This window comes from Triticum aestivum, chromosome 4B (assembly GCF_018294505.1).
Source record: "Triticum aestivum cultivar Chinese Spring chromosome 4B, IWGSC CS RefSeq v2.1, whole genome shotgun sequence".
In the NCBI taxonomy this organism is placed as follows: Eukaryota; Viridiplantae; Streptophyta; class Magnoliopsida; order Poales; family Poaceae; genus Triticum; species Triticum aestivum.
The window spans coordinates 563,984,940-563,996,970 of record NC_057804.1 but is presented as its reverse complement, the minus strand read 5'-3'; positions in this window follow the sequence as shown (position 1 = coordinate 563,996,970).

Here is a 12,031-nt window from a genome sequence, read left to right as displayed (position 1 = left end):
GATGATGATGCAGGTGGTGCTTGCAGACGCGGAGCGTGCAAAGGGGCATGTTCTCAATTTCAAGGGATTGATCAAGGGTCATCAAGTGCTCAACCGCAACCAGGCGCAAGGCCATTTGATGCCGATGGACAACTACTTCGCCCTAGACGCCCTCTTCTCTGACAATTTTTCACAAGCGCTTTTGGATGCGCAAAAATATCTTCGATCATCTCTACCATGGCATCCGGTCAGGTTTGCAACTGCCATGGTCAAGGTGTTTGGCCCTTAGTACTTGAGAGAACCAACTGTGGCAGACACCAAGAGGATCTTGGCAATCTCGAAAGCAAGAGGGTGGCCAGGTTTGCTCGGATCTCTTGATTGCATGCATTGGAAATAGAAAAAATTGCCCGGAAACTTTACAAGGGCAATATCAGGTCATGTTAAGTAGCCTACCGTCATTCTTGAAGCAGTTGTTGGGGAACGTTGCATGGAAAACAAAAAAAAAATTCTACACACACGTAAGATCTATCCATGGAGATGCATAGCTACGAGAGGGGGAGAGCATCTTCATACCCTTGAAGATCGCTAAGCGGAAGCGTTTATCAACGCGGTTGATGTAGTCGTACACCTTCACGATCCGTCCCGATCAAGTACCGAACGTACGACACCTCCGCGTTCAGCACACATTCAGCTCGATGACGTCCTCGTCATCTTGATCCCGCAAAAGGGGCGAATTAGTAGATGAGTTCCGGTAGCACGACGACGTGGTGATGGTGGTGGTGAAAAACAATCTCCGCAGGGCTTTGCCAAGCACAATGGAAACTAGACGGAGGATAAACTAGAGGGGCCGGGGTTGCCGACACACAGCCTGGTGATTCTTGATGTGTTCTGGGTGCTAGCCCTCCCCCTCTATTTATATGTTGAGCCCTAGGGGTCATAACTTGGAGAAAGAGCCTCCTCAAAGTCGGTTTAGCCCGCAAGGCAAGCGTCCTTCTCGGACTCCAGGACTAGACGCCAGGGTCCTTGGCATCTGGCCCCAGACACCAGGGTCCCTGGCGTCTGGCCCCCTGGCCTCTGCAAAACTTCCTTTTGCACATTCCAAAAGCCTTGTGGGCTTTACCCCTTGGCCCAAATAAAGTATTATTGTATCCGAACATTTCGGGAAACATCTGAAACTCCTTTCAGTAAATTCCGGAACCCTTCCAGAGACTAAATACTATTATACCGTATACCAATCTTTACCTCCGAACTATTCTGGAGTTCCTCATCATGTCTGTGATCTCATCCGGTACTTGGAACAACATTCGGTCACCAACATACATAACTCATATAATACTATATCGTCAACGAACGTTAAGCGTGCGGACCCTACGGGTTCGAGAATGATGTAGACAAGACCGAGACGCTTCTTCGGTAAATAACCAATAGCGGGACCTGGATGCCCATATTGGTTCCTACATATTCCACAAAGATCTTTATCGGTCGAACCTTTATGACAACATACGTAGTTCCCTTTGTCTGTCGGTATGTTACTTGCCTAAGATTCGATCATCAGTATCTCCATACTGTAGGACCTTGAAGTATGTCTAGAGGGGGGTGATTAGACTACTTGACCTATTAAAAACTTAACCTTTTCCCAATTTTAGAGTTTGGCAGATTTTAGCAATCTTTGGACAAGTCAAGCAATCATCACACAAATCAAGCGAGCATGCAAAGAGTATATAGGCAGTGGAAATTAAAGCATGCAACTTGCAAGAAAGTAAAGGGAAGGGCTTAGAGGATTCAAACGCAATTGGAGACACGGATGTTTTTGTCGTGGTTCCGATAGGTGGTGCTATCGTACATCCACGTTGATGGAGGCTTCAACCCACGAAGGGTAACGGTTGCGCGAGTCCACGGAGGGCTCCACCCACGAAGGGTCCACGAAGAAGCAACCTTGTCTATCCCACCATGGCCGTCGCCCACAAAGGATTTGCCTCACTAGCGGTAGATCTCCACGAAGTAGGCAATCTCCTTGCCCTTACAAACTTCTTGGTTCAACTCCACAATCTTGTCGGAGGCTCCCAAGTGACACCTAGCCAATCTAGGAGACACCACTCTCCAAGAAGTAACAAATGGTGCGTTGATGATGAACTCCTTGCTCTTGTGCTTCAAATGATAGTCTCCCCAACACTCAACTCTCTCTCATAGGATTTGGATCTGGTGGAAAGAAGATTTGAGTGGAAAGCAACTTGGGGAAGGCTAGAGATCAAGATTCATATGGTAGGAATGGAATATCTTGGCCTCAACACATGAGTAGGTGGTTCTCTCTCAGAAATGGTAAGTTGGAAGTGTAGGTTTGTTCTGATGGCTCTCTTCACGAATGAAGAGGAGGTGGATGGGTATATATAGCCTCCACACAAAATCTAACCGTTACACACAATTTACCAAACTCGGTGGGACCAAATCAACAAACTCGGTCAGACCGATTTAGTAAACCTAGTGATCGTTAGGGTTTTCGGTGGGACCGACATGCAACTCGGTAGGACCGATATGGTTAGGGTTAGGGCATAACGTAATCTCGGTGAGACCGATTACACAAAATCGGTGAGGCCGATTTTGGTAATTAGCTAACCAGAGAGTTGGTCAGGTAAACTCGGTGGGACCGATTTGCTCTTTCCGGTGAGACCGAAATGTTACAAAAGGGAAACAGAGAGTTTACATTGCAATCTCGGTGGGACCGATCGCTCACTTCGGTTAGACCGAAACGTTACGAAGGGAAGCAGAGAGATTACAATCCCATCTCAGCGAGACCGAGATCCCTATCGGTGAGACCGATTTGCCTAGGGTTTGTGGTAGTGGCTATGACATATGAACTCGGTGGCGCCGGATAGAAAGAATCGGTGTGACCGATTTTGGCTTTAGGATTAGGTCATATGAGGATGTGAGAAAGTAGTTGAGGGTATTTGGAGCATATCACTAAGCACTTGAAGCAAGAGGCTCATTAAGCAACACCTCATCCCTCCTTGATAGTATTGGCTTTTCCTATAGACTCAATGTGATCTTGGATCACTAAAATGTAAAATGAAGAGTCTTGAGCTTTTGAGCTTGAGGCAATCCTTTGTCCTTGATATTTTGAGGGGTCCACTTTCATAATCCATGCCATGCCATTCATTGAGCTTTCCTGAACTAATATTCTTGGAATAGCATTAGCTCAATGAGCTATATGTTGTTATGAATTACCAAAACCACCTAGGGATAGTTGCACTTTCACATACCTAGTTCAATCTCGTCACCGGCAAGTCTCTTTACTGGTTCCGTAATACATCATCCAGTAACTAACTCCTTATTTTCTTTGCTTGCAAGCTTCTTGTGAGGTTGTATTACCAAGAGGGCCTAGAGATACCTCTCCGTCATACGGAGTGGCAAATCCCAGTCTCAATCCATGCCAACTCAATAGAAACCTTCGAAGATACCTATACAACACCTTTATGATTACCCAGTTACATTGTGACGTTTGATGGCACACAAGGCATTCCTCCGGAGTCCGGGAGTTGCATGATCTCATGGTCGAAGAAACATGTATTTGACATTGAGAAAGCAGTAGCAATAAACTGAACTATCATATGTTATGCTAACGGTTGGGCTTGTCCATCACATCATTCTCCTAATGATGTGATCCCATTATCAAGTGACAACACATGTCTATGATTAGGAAACCTTAACCATCTTTTGTTTAACGAGCTAGTCTAGTAGAGGCTCACTAGGGACACGGTGTTGTCCATGTATCCACACATGTATCTGTGTTTTCGATCAATACAATTCTAGCATGGATAATAGACATTTATCATGAACATGAAAATATGATAATAACCAGTTTATTATTGCCTCTAGGGCATATTTCCAACAGTCGCCACTTGCACTAGAGCCAATAATCTAGTTCACATCGCCATGTGATTAACACCCATAGTTCACATCGCCATGTGACTAACACCCAAAGAGTTTACTAGAGTCAATAATCTAGTTCACATCGCCATGTGATTAACACCCAAAGAGTTCTAAGGTGTGATCATGTTTTGCTTGTGAGAGAGGTTTTAGTCAACGGGTCTGCAACATTCAGATTCATGTGTATTTTGCAAATCTTTATGTCATACTGTAGATGCTGCTATCATGCTTTACTTGGAGCTATTCCAAATGACTGCTCCATTATATGTATCCGGTTTTCTACTTAGAGTTATCCGGATCGGTGTCAAGGCTTGCATTGATGTAACCCTTTACGATGAACTCTTTATCACCTCCATAATCGAGAAACATTTCCTTAGTCCTCTAGTTACTAAGGATAATTTTGACCGTTGTCCAGTGATCCACTCTTGGATCACTCTTGTACCCCCTTTTGCCAGACACGTGGCAAGGCACACATCAGGTGTGGTACAGAGCATGGCATATCATATAGAACCTATGGCTGAGGCATAGGGAATGACTTTCATTCTCTCTCTATCTTCTGCCGTGATCGGGCTTTGAGTCTTAATCAATTTCACACCTTGCAAAACAGGCAAGAACCCCTTCTTGGACTGATCCATTTTGAACTTCTTCAAAATCTTCTCAAGGTATGTGCTTTGTGAAAGTCCTATTAAGAGTCTTGATCTATCCCTATAGATCTTGATGCCCAATATGTAAGCAACTTCATTGAGGTCTTTCATTGAAAAATTCTTATTCAAGTATCCTTTTATGCTATCCAGAAATACTATATCATTTTCAATCAGCAATATGTCATCCACATACAATATTAGAAATGCTATAGAGCTCCCACTCACTTTCTTGTAAATAAAGGCTTCACCATAAGTCTGTATAAAACCTGCTTTGATCACCTCATCAAAGCATTTATTCCAACTCCAAGATGCTTGCACCAGTCCATAGATGGATCGCTGGAGCTTGCACACTTTGTTAGCACCTTTAGGATCGATAAAAACCTTCTGGTTGCATCATATACAACTCTTCCTTAAGAAACCCATTAAGGAATGCAGTTTTGACGTCCATTTGCCGGATTTCATAATCATAAAATGCGGAAATTGCTAACATCATTCGGACAGACTTGAGCATCGCTACGGGTGAGAAAGTCTCATCGTAGTTAACCCCTTGAACTTGTAAAAAAACCTTTTGTGACACAAGTCGAGCTCATCAGCGTCCGTCTTCCTCTTGAAGATCCATCTATTCTCAATGGCTTGCCGATCATCGGGCAAATCCACCAAAGTCCACACTTTGTTCTCATACATGGATCATATCTCAAATTTCATGGCCGCAAGCCATTTTTCGGAATCTGGGCTCATCGTAGCTTCTTCATAGTTCGTGGGTTCATCGTTATCCAACAACATGACTTCCAAGACATGATTACTGTACCACTCTGATGCGGAGCGTGTTCTGGTCGACCTACGAGGTCCAGTAGTAACTTGATCTGAAGTTTTATGATCATCATCATTTGCTTCCTCTCTGGTTGGTGTGGGCATCACATGAACGGCTTTCTCTGATGTACTACTTTCCAATTCGAGAGAAGGTACAACTACCTCATCAAGTTCTACTTTCCTACCACTCACTTCTTTCGAGAGAAACTCCTTCTCTAGGAAGGACCCATTCTTAGTAACAAAGAATTTGCCTTTGATTTGTGGTAGAAGGTAATACCCTAATAGTTTCTTTCGGGTATCCTATGAAGACGTACTTCTCCGCTTTGGGTTCGAGCTTATCAGGCTGAAGCCTTTTGACATAAGATTCCCATCCCCAAACTTTAAGAAATGACAACTTAGGTTTCTTGCCAAACCATAGTTCATACGGTGTCGTCTCGACTGATTTATACGGAGCCCTATTTAACGTGAATGCAACTGTCTCTAATGCATAACCCCCAAATGATATTGGCAAATCGGTAAGAGACATCATAGAATGCACCATATCTAATAAAGTACGGTTACAATGTTTGGACAGACTATTACGATGTGGTGTTCTAGGTGGCATGAGTTGTGAAACAATTTCACATTGTCTTAAATGAAGGCCAAACTCGTAACTCAAATATTTGCCCCCGTGATCAAATCGTATAAACTTATTTTCTGGTTACAATGATTCTCCACTTCATTCTGAAATTCTTTGAACTTTTCAAATGTTTCAGACTTGTGTTTCATCAAGTAGATATACCCATACCTACTCAAATCATCTGTGAAGGTTAGAAAATAATTATAGCCGCCGCATGCTTCAACACTCATCAGACCGCATACATTGGTATGTATTATTTCCAATGAGTCATTAACTCGCTCCATTGTTCCGGAGAACGGAGTTTTTGTCATCTTACCCATGAGGCATGGTTCATAAGTATCAAATGATTCATAATCAAGTGATTCCAAAAGTCCATCCGCATGGAGTTTCTTCATGCGCTTTACACCAATATGACCTAAACGGCGGTGCTACAAGTATGTTGCACTATCATTATCAACTTTGCATGTTTTGGCATCAATATTATGAATATGTGTATCATTATGATCGAGATTCAATAAACCATTCACATTGAGTGTATGACCATAGAAGGTTTTATTCATGTAAACAGAACAACAATTATTCTCTGACTTAAATGAATAACTGTATTGCAATAAACACGATCTAATCATGTTCATGCTCAATGCAAACACCAAATAACATTTATTTAGGCTCAATACTAATCTCGAAGGTAGGGGGAGTGTGCGATGGTGATCATATCAATCTTGGAAGCACTTCCAACACACATCGTCACCTCGCCCTTAACTAGTCTCCGTTTATTCTGCAACTCTTGTTTTGAGTTACTAATATTTGCAACTGAACCGGTATCAAATACCCAGGGGCTACTATTGTTGGGGAACGTAGTATTTCAAAAAAATTCCTACAATCACGTAAGATATATCTAGGAGATGCATATCAACAAGACGGGAGAGTGTGTCCAAGTACCCTCGTAGACCGAAAGAGGAAGCGTTTAGTAATGCGGTTGATGTAGTTGAAAGTCTTCGCGATCCAACCGATCCAAGTACCGAACGTACGACACCTCCACGTTCAACACACATTCAGTTCGATGACGTCCCTCGTGCTCTTGATCCAGTTGAGGACAAGGGTGAGTTCCGTCAGCACGACGGCGTGGCGACGGTGATGATGATGTTACCAGCGCAGGGCTTCGCCTAAGCACTACGACGATATGATCGAGGTGTGTAACTATGGAGGGGGGCACCGCACACAGCTAAGGCAAAACTTGGTGTGTCCTAGGGTGCCCCCTTGCCCCCGTATATAAAGGAGGGAGGGGGAGGCCGGCCGGCCGGCCAAGCTAGGCGTGCCGGGAGAAGGGGAATCCTACTAGGACTCGAAGTCCTAGTATGTTTCCACCTAAGGCCTTGTTTGGTAGGAGTGGATTTGAGAGGTTTGGGGAGGTGGGGATTTCAGGGGATTTGGTGAATCCCCCTCTTCCACCCAATCCCCTCACATCCCATTGGAACCTCAAATCCCTCTCCATCCACAATCCCCTTCATATAAAACAGTGTTTGGTAGGCAGGGATTGCCCTATTGAGTTAAAATGGCATAAAGCAGTTAAAAATCCAATCTTTATAGGTTAAATAGGATCATAGCAAGACAAACTTGCTATAAAATTAATGACACCTAGTAAAAATGTGATAGAAGTTCTTCCCATCTTGACTTGGAATCAGTATCTCATCACAACAATATCAATCACATCACAACAACATAATCTCTCATAGCTCACAATCAGTTATATTTTTACAGACCAAGCAAGGATGAGAATGATGTTGTCCTACAGATGAATTGCTCTTACGATGTCATGATCATCGAGTTTTTGAATGGCCAAAAGTTTGTCCAGCTTGCTTCTCTAGTTGCCAAAGAGCCTGCTAAAACAAAAGGAGATGCACTTTTTAAATAGCCCAACAGATGACTAGTAAAATAAAGCTAAATAGGCCAACCTATGTTCTAGTACTCTGTTCGCTCAGCGAATTACAACATACAAATACACACAAATGCAACTTAATAAAGTAGTTATGACAAGCACGTAAGCAAACTTAATAAAGTAGTTATGAAATCGACAAATCCCAACTTGATTAATTAATTAAGGGATCAACAAAAAAAGTGTTTACTACTTGTTGTATACTTGTATTTGGGCTACTGTACACAAACAAAAATTACTCCTTTAATAGTCAAGAACAGAAAATAAAGTCTAAACAGGTTCCTGTATGCAGAGTGCATACTAAAATCCTTATAGAAGGGTACCTAATCCTTATAGAAGGGAAGTCACTAGTCATGATATGTTTGTGACATACTACTTGTTCGTTGGAGTTAAAGATGTAGAGGAAATCCCTGTCACTATACAGCCCAGCACAGGAAACAAAATACTGCCACCTTCCAAGCACAACATGTGGACAGAAGAAAGGGCTGAAGTGACCGGCATTTAAAAGTGATGATGACTGTAAGAAGCGAGCTCAGCGTTTTCAGTTTGCGAAGGGGCATTTTCTCCGAGCATTGGGAAGAGCTGAGCTCCAAACAGACGTGGTTATGGTTGAAGGCAAAACTTTTCAACATTATGGTAGAGAAACAGGTGGTTGGTATCTTGGGGCGTCCAAGTTCTTGTAAATTTATCGGACAGAAAATGTATCCACTCCGCCCCAAAATGTAAGACCATTTTTGAATGGTCTTACATTTTGGGACGGAGGGAGTATTTCCCTTCTTGCATTCTCCTATATAAATAAGAGAATGATCCGACAAGTATGAAAGTTGCCGATCACGGCCAAACTGCAAGTTAGATGTGTTTACATAATGGTTGACGTGGTCTTGTTATAGAAGTTCCCAACCTCACCTGGCAACCTCACCTGGCAACTTATAGAATGGCACTTAGCATAGCACCGTTAAATGTACATTTCCATACATTGGCTGAATCAAATAACGATGTATAAAAACATCTGGTGTTAGATACTATAACTATACTGCTATAGTACTTCTGGTCCGATTGTCTTTACTCTGAAGCAGCAACATGCAGACCATTTTAATTAACAGCGAACAGATTCATGGATGGTCAAAATGTACTACAAGCAGCAGCAACAGCAAAACCATCTGATTAGTTGATCCACACACATGTGATTTCACTACACAACACAATCATTCAAGCAGCAGGCCTCTATCAAAATAAGAACATACCGGCAGCATGTAAGATGACACACAATCATTCATATATACTATAGAAACAAACGTCCCTACTGCATTGTTCCACCAACACTCACGGAGAATTAACCAAAAGTTACATCTTACTGGGGAAAAGGCCAACTCTTCGGTCGGGGTTAAGGAGGCTGATAGTGGTGGAGCATGGAAGAGGCTGCAAGGTTCATGGAGGGAGAACAAGTTAGCAAGGTCCATTACATAGATTCAGTTCAATGGAAATGGACCAAGTTAGCTAGCTAGCTAGATAATAAATCGATGACAGAAATAAGAACCAATATGTGTGATACCGTCAATACAAGACCAAGTTAGCTAGCTAGCTAGAGAAAAACATAAGTTGTTGTGCGAAAGCTATTACGTACTCGTACTAATCGACGACACAAAGATTGAAGCAACAGAAAAGGAAAAACAGGACTCACATGAACTAGTAAACTAATTCTGAAATCAAAAGCAGGGTTAGGAAATTATATAGTACAGATCAAATAAGGCTGTATTATTTCCAAGTCAATTGAGCTCTTCGACAAGAAAAATGCTAACAAAACCTATCGGCAAATCAAAGGAAGACATCTGAGATGCTATCACAAAGAACATGACCATGTCACCATCTGATTTGCATTGCCTCTTTCAGGATGCCAGACTAATCGTAAAACACTGGATGCACAATATGTATGTATGCACGGTACACGATTGTCCATGACAATCACACTATTCTGAATTCCCATAACCAGAATGGCGGAGTGTGAAGCAAACTTATCAGCATGCCCACTGAAATGCTCTATGGCGAATGCCCAAGAAACTATGCATGCAAGCATCAAACTAGGGAGCAAAAAAAGAAAGAAGGCTCATGCTCATTGCTGTATCTAGGAAGCATCAAACTGAAATGCTCTGAGAACGCATATTACCTCTCCAAATTCCTCGCAACCATGCTCTATTCACAGGTACAAATGTCCGCTGCTGAATCACTAGGTTCTCATCAACTTAACTCATTTGCAGCGTTCCTCGAAGAAAAGTTTGTTGGAGAACGTAGTAATTTCAAAAAATTTCCTACGCACACGCAAGATCATGGTGATGGCATAGCAACGAGAGGGGAGTGTTCGTCCACGTACCCTCGTAGACCGTAAGCGGAAGCGTTATGACAACGCGGTTGATGTAGTCATACGTCTTTACGATCCGACCGATCCAAGCACCGAACGTACGGCACCTCCGAGTTCAGCACACGTTCAGCTCGATGACGATCCCCGGGCTCCGATCCAGCAAAGCTTCGGGGAAGAGTTCCGTCAGCACGACGGCGTGATGACGATGATGATATTCTACCGGCGCAGGGCTTCGCCTAAACTCCGCGACGATATGACCGAGGTGGAATATGGTGGAGGGGGGCACCGCACACGGCTAAGGAACGATCCGTAGATCAACTTGTGTGTTATGGGGTGCCCCCCTGCCCCCTATAAAGGAGGGAGGGGGAGGTGCGGCCGGCCCCCTTGGGGTGCGCCTGGAGGAGTCCTACTCCCACCGGGAGTAGGACTCCCCCCTCTTGCCTTGGTGGAGAAGGAAAGGGGGGAGGGGAAAGAGGAAAGGGGGGCGCCGCCCCCCCTTCCTTGTCCTATTCGGACTAGGGGGGAGGGGGCGTGCGGCCTGCCCTGGCCGGCCCTCCTCTTCTCCCTCATGGCCCACTAAGGCCCATTAACCCCCGGGTGGGTTCCGGTAACCCCCCGGTGTTCCGGTAAAATCCCGATTTCACCCGGAACCTTTCCGATGTCCAAACATAGGCTTCCAATATATCAATCTTTATGTCTCGACCATTTCGAGACTCCTCGTCATGTCCGTGATCACATCCGGGACTCCGAACAAACTTCGGTACATCAAAACTTATAAACTCATAATAAAACTGTCATCGTAACGTTAAGCGTGCGGACCCTACGGGTTCGAGAACTATGTAGACATGACCTAGAACCAGTCTCGGTCAATAACCAATAGTGGGACCTGGATGCCCATATTGGCTCCTACATATTGTACGAAGATCTTTATCGGTCAAACCGCATAACAACATACGTTGTTCCCTTTGTCATCGGTATGTTACTTGCCCGAGATTTGATCGTCGGTATCCAATACCTAGTTCAATCTCGTTACCGGCAAGTCTCTTTACTCGTTCTGTAACACATCATCTTATAACTAACTCATTAGTTACAATGCTTGCAAGGCTTAGGTGATGAGTATTACCGAGAGGGCCCAGAGATACCTCTTCGCCAATTGGAGTGACAAAACCTAATCTCGAATTATGCCAACTCAACATGTACCTTCGGAAACACCTGTAGAGCACCTTTATAATCACCCAGTTACGTTGTGACGTTTGGTAGCATACAAAGTGTTCTTCCGGTAAACGGGAGTTGCACAATCTCATAGTTGCACGAACTTTGTATAAGTCATGAAGAAAGCAATAGCAATATACTAAACGATCAAGTGCTAGGCTAACGGAATGGGTCATGTCAATCACATCATTATCCTAATGATGTGATCCCATTAATCAAATGACAACACATGTCTATGGTTAGGAAACATAACCATCTTTGATTAATGAGCTAGTCAAGTAGAGGCATACTAGTGACTTTATGTTTGTCTATGTATTCACACATGTATCATGTTTCCGGTTAATACAATTCTAGCATGAACAATAAACATTTATCATGATATGAGGAAATAAATAATAACTTTATTATTGCCTCTAGGGCATATTTCCTTCAGTCTCCCACTTGCACTAGAGCCAATAATCTAGATTACATAGTAATGATTCTAACACCCATGGAGTCTTGGTGCTGATCATGTTTTGCTCGTGAGAGAGGCTTAGTCAACGGGTCTGCAA